General features: G+C 44.1%; 1 pseudogene; it reads right to left on the bottom strand.

Moving 5' to 3' along the window:
• Positions 1–1,548: 1,548 nt before the first annotated feature.
• Positions 1,549–4,844, bottom strand: LOC127775958 (uncharacterized; annotated as a pseudogene).
• Between the last annotated feature and the right edge of the window lie 776 nt (positions 4,845–5,620).

Below are 5,620 nucleotides of genomic sequence, written 5' to 3'. Positions count from 1 at the left end.
TCGTTCACGTTCGTTAAGCGTTCGTTCACGTTCGTCCACGTTTCGTTCACGTTCGTTCGCGTTCGGTCACGTTTCAATCACGTTCGTTCACGTTCGGCAATGTCGGAGCGCGCGGCAGTGGCGGCGGTGGAGCTGTGGCGTGGCGGCGCGGCAGCGGCGTCTCGTGGCGGCGTCGGGGCGCGGTCCAGCGGCGTGGGGGCGCGGCGGCGGCGTGCCGCGGCAGCAGCATGGCCTTGCGGCAGCGTGGCGTAGCAGCCCGGCGGCGTTGCGCGGCGGCGTGGCGAGCTCGAGGTGGGGGCGGCGGCGTGGCAGTGGCGTCAGCGTCGTCGGCGGTGGCGGCCGCGTCGAAGTCGGTCGTTGGCGGTGGCGGTTGAACGTGGCGTGGCAGTGGCGTCGGCAACGAGCTAGGCGGCGGCGGTTTGGAGAGAGAGAGAGAGAGAGAGAGGGGCAGCGGCGGCTCTAACCCAAGAGATGCGGCGGCGGCGTCTACAGCAGAGGCGGTGAGGACCACCAAGCGACGGCGAGAGACAATGGCGGCGTCGGCGCGGGGTTGCCCTAGGCAGTGGCGGCGAAGGAGAAGCCGAGATCGATCTCGATGGAAAAACGTCTAAGTGTTGGTGGAGAAGACGAGGGCGCATCGGGAATATATATACCCCTAGATCTTTAGTCCCGGTTGGTGAGAACATCCGGGAGTAAAGATATCTTTACTCCCGGTTCGTAAGAGCAACCGGGAATAAAGATCGGTTGCTCTTAAGATCTTTAGTCCCGGTTGCTCTTACGAACCGGGAGTAAAGATATCTTTACTCCCGGATGTTCTCACCAACCGTGACTAAAGATCTTTTCCCGCTATTTCCAAATTTTTTTTAAACCCAATTAGCGTTAAGAACCGAGACTAAAGATGATAGCACTGAATTTTGAATTTCAGAACATATGTGTTTCTAAAATAGTAAATAATGCATTACAATTATTTAAAGTCAAAAAATTAATGACAAAACCTTTGAAAAATTATTGTTGTCTATAGTAAACTAAGTGGATAATATATAATAAGCACATCAATGATTTAAAATTGTTAAAAATTCTAATAATCATATATAATTAGCATATGCATGATATTAAATTGTTAAAAATTCTAATTAACATATGTAAATACCACATGCATGATTTAAAATTAATAAAAATTCTAATAATCATATATAATTAGCATATCATGATATTAAATTGTTGAAAATTCTAATTAACATATGTAAATACCACATGCATGATTTAAAATTAATAAAAATTATAATAATCATATATAATTAGCATATCATGATAATAAATTGTTGAAAATTCTAATTAACATATGTAAATACCACGTGCATGATTTAAAACTTTTAAAAATTCTAATAATCATATATAACTAGCATATGGATGATTTCAATTTGATAAAAATTTTAATAATCATACATAATTAACATATGCCATACAACAATTGATTTGTATGGATATTCAACACATCCAAAATAGTTTACATTGTGTACACAACAATTACGGCAATACATCGGCGGTGACGGTTGACCGCACATACTTTCTCCTCACTATTGTTCCTTCCTTGTGATCGCTACGTGAGTAAGGGGTTTCTTCATTTGATAGGAGGATGCTAGGGTCAATCGTCACCGTGAAAGGGGGTTGCCCATCAAACTGATCGTAATCCTCGTCAGTCTTGTCCTCTACTCCGACGATTTTTCTTTTTCCTGGGAGAACCACATGACGCTTCGGGTCGTCAGGCCCTTTGCCCTTTTTTCCTTTGCTAGACATGTCCTTGACGTAAAAAACTTGCATTACATCATTGGCGAGGACAAAAGGTTCGTCCGAGTATCCAACCTTGTTAAGGTCAACCGTTGTCATACCACTGTCATCAATCGTTACGCCTCCACCAGTCAACCTAACCCATTGGCACCGGAACAGAGGGACCTTGAGAGGTCCATAGTCAAGTTCCCATATGTCCTCGGTGGCACCGTAATATGTGCCAGTTGTACCATCGTGTCCCATGGCATCGATACGAACAGCGCTGTTTTGGTTCGTGCTCTTCATGTCTTGGGCTCTCGTGTAGAATGTGTACCCATTGATTTCATATCCCTGGAATGTCGCGATCGAGCCGGATGGTCCCCTCGCCAGGAAGGCCAGTTGTTGGTTAATCGTCTCGTTACCCATGAGATGTTGTCGCAGCCACGTGGAGAAAGTATCAATGTAATGCCGTGTAATCCATACATCGGACTTACCGATGTTTCTGGCACGAACTAGAGCCAAGTGCTCCTCGATGTAGGGAGCCACCAATGAAGATTGTTACAAAACTGTGAAATGGGCTTTACGAAATAAATTGTCGTCTACCGTCATTATTGCTTTCCTTCCGAGAGTCCCCTTTCCCCGTAGTCTCCCTTCATGGCGTGATTCAGGTACCCCGATTGGGCTAAGGTCTTCGATAAATTCTACGCAGAATTCAATGACCTCCTCTGTTCCATACCCCTTGGTGATGCTTGCCTCTGGACGAGCACGGTTACGAACATACTTCTTCAGAACGCCCATGTACCTCTCGAAAGGAAACATGTTGTGTAGGTACACAGGGCCGAGAATACCGATCTCTTTGACAAGGTGACAAAGCAGATGCGTCATTATATTGAAAAATGAAGGTGGAAATATCAACTCAAAGCTGACAAGACATTGCACCACATCATTCTGAAGGGCTTCTAATCTATCCGGATCGATGACCTTCTGCGAAATTGCGTTCATGAAAGCACATAGCTTTGTTATTGTTGCCCAGACATTGTCTGGGAGGATTCCCCTTATTATAACTGGTAGCAGCTGTGTCATCAACACGTGACAGTCATGAGACTTTTGGTTTGTGAACTTCTTCTCCTTCGTGCTTATTATTCGCTTTATATTCGTGAAGTATCCTGACGGTACCTTGATGCTCTCCGAGCATTCAAACATACTTTCCTTCTCTGCCTTGCTAAGAGTGTAGCTGGCTGGACTCAAGTAATGGCTTCCTTTCTCCTTTGGTTCCGGGTGAAGGTTGCCGCGTTGTTCCATATGCTTCAGATTATTACGTGCTTCCAGTGTATCTTTCGACTTTCCATATACACCTAGGAAGCCAAGAAGGTTTACGCAAAGGTTCTTAGTGAGGTGCATCACGTCGATTGCGTGGCGGACGTCCAAGAATTCCCAATAGGGTAACTCTCAAAATATGGAGTTTTTTTTCCACATCGCCGCGTGACCATCTTCGCTCTCTATAGGCTGGCTGCCAGGCCCCTTTCCAAACAATACTTTAAGATCTTTCACCATAGCAAACACTGTTTTACCGCTGCGATGTTTCGGTTTCGTACGATGGTCCGCCGTATGTTCAAAGTGCTTGCCTTTCTTCCGTACCGGGTGGTTTGCTGCAAGGAATCGACGATGACCCATGTACACAACCTTCCTACAGTGCTTAAGATACGTACTTTCTGTTTCATCCATACAGTGAGTGCAAGCCTTGTACCCCTTGTTGGACTGCCCGGATAGGTTGCTAAGTGCAGGCCAATTGTTGATGGTTACGAACAGCAGCGCTCGTAGGTTAAACTCCTCCTGTTTGTCCTTGTCCCACACGGGGACACCTTCCTTCTTCCACAACAGTTTAAGATCTTCGACCAGTAGTCTTAGGTACACATCGATGTCGTTACCAGGTTGCTTGGGGCCTTGAATAATAATCGGCATCATTATGTACTTCCTCTTCATGCATAGCCAAGGGGGGAGGTTGTAGATACACGTCGTAACGGACCAAGTGCTATGGCCGCTGCTTATCTCTCCAAAAGGATTCATGCCATCCGTACTTAAACCAAACCGTATGTTACGTGCGTCCTTTCTAAAGTCTTTAAATTTTCTGTCGATGTTTCGCCACTACGAACCATTGGTGGGGTGTCTCAGCATCCCGTCCTGTTGACGCTCTTCAGTGTGCCAACGCATCATTCTAGCATTCCCCTTGTTCCTAAACAAACGCCTTAGCCGTGGTATTATAGGGAAATACCACATCACCTTAGCAGGAATTCTCTTCTTCGTTAGCTGCCCGTCAACTTCTCCTGCATCATCTCGTCTAATCTTGTATCGTAGTGCTTTACAAATAGGGCATGCTTCTAGGTTCTCGTACCCTCACCGCGATATAGGATACAATCATTCGGACATGCATGAATTTTCTGAACTTCCAGTCCTAGAGGGCAGACTATCTTCTTAGCCTCGTACGTTGTCTCGGGCAATTTGTTTCCCTCCGGAAGAATGTTCTTGACGAGTTTCAATAAATCACCAAATGCCTTGTCACTAACACCATTTTTTGCCTTCCATTGCAAGAACTCCAGAGTGGTATCCAACTTTTTGTGCCCCTGCTCGCAACCTGGGTACAACGACGTTCTGTGGTCCTCTAACATCTTGTCCAATTTATGGGCCCCCTTTTCACTTTCACACTCCTCCTTGGCGTCCTGCAACATCTGACCAAGATCATCCGCAACGTCGTTACAATCAGCATCCCTTTCCTTCTCGTCCGTTTGATTTCCTTCAAATCCAGCGTACTGAGCAAAGTCCGGAATATTGTCGTCTTCTACTTCATCTTCTTCCATTTCAACCCCTTGCAATCCGTGGGATGTCCAACAGTTATAGCTTGGCATGAACCCCGACTCAAACAAGTGGAAATGAATAGTCCTGGATGCAAAATACTCCTTCTGATTCTTATACTTATTGCATGGACAACAAATAAAACCCTTATGCATGTTAGCTTCGGCCACTCTCAAAAAATAATGCACACCGTCAATAAACTCTTTGGACCGCCGGTCAGCATACATCCATTGCCGATCCATCTACATGAAATGAAAAAAAATCGTACACAAATAATTATTCGTACAATAATGACAGTCATACAATAATGATAAAATAATTACAAACTCTTTCAACAGTCATACAACAATGACATATCATTATTCATACAAAAATTATAAAATATTCCACCAAATAATTCTTATTTACTATTTCTAAAGTTTTAAACTAATATTAATGTGTTGTACTTCTTTTAATTTTCATTTTAGTTTGTTTTCTATTATTTAAGATTAACTTTCACTATATTTTCCTTCTCAACTATTTTATAAAACCTTCTTTGGCAAATAAACTAAATTTCTATATATTCTTTCTTCCCCCACACACATTTTCTCTCTCATCAACTTACAACTTTGGAGACAAAAAAGTGTGCAAAACATAGCTCCAAATGTAATATGACAAAAAAAATATTGGAGGATGAAGTTGCTAACCTTTTAGGCACTTTCGATTTGTATATAATCACCAAAATAAATTCACTAGAAATTTTGGCATGACCTCCCCTCTTTTTTGAATAAATTTTGAAGCTTGCTCGGGCTGGAGGAGGAAGAAGACATATATAAAGGGGTGGGACTTTAGTCCCAGTTGGTGTTAACAACCGGGGCTAAAGATCGTCGGGATCTTTACTCCCGGTTGGTGTTAAAAACCGGGACTAAAGATCCCGGGGGGGCCTGACAAGCCCTGACAGCATTTGACTGTTACCAACCGGGACTAAAGATCAAATATGCCTCTTTAGTCCCGGTTTTTGTTA

Source organism: Oryza glaberrima, chromosome 6 (genome assembly GCF_000147395.1).
Source record: "Oryza glaberrima chromosome 6, OglaRS2, whole genome shotgun sequence".
NCBI lineage: Eukaryota > Viridiplantae > Streptophyta > Magnoliopsida > Poales > Poaceae > Oryza > Oryza glaberrima.
Note: the sequence above shows the minus strand (reverse complement) of the source record. Positions and strands in the feature narration are given on the sequence as shown.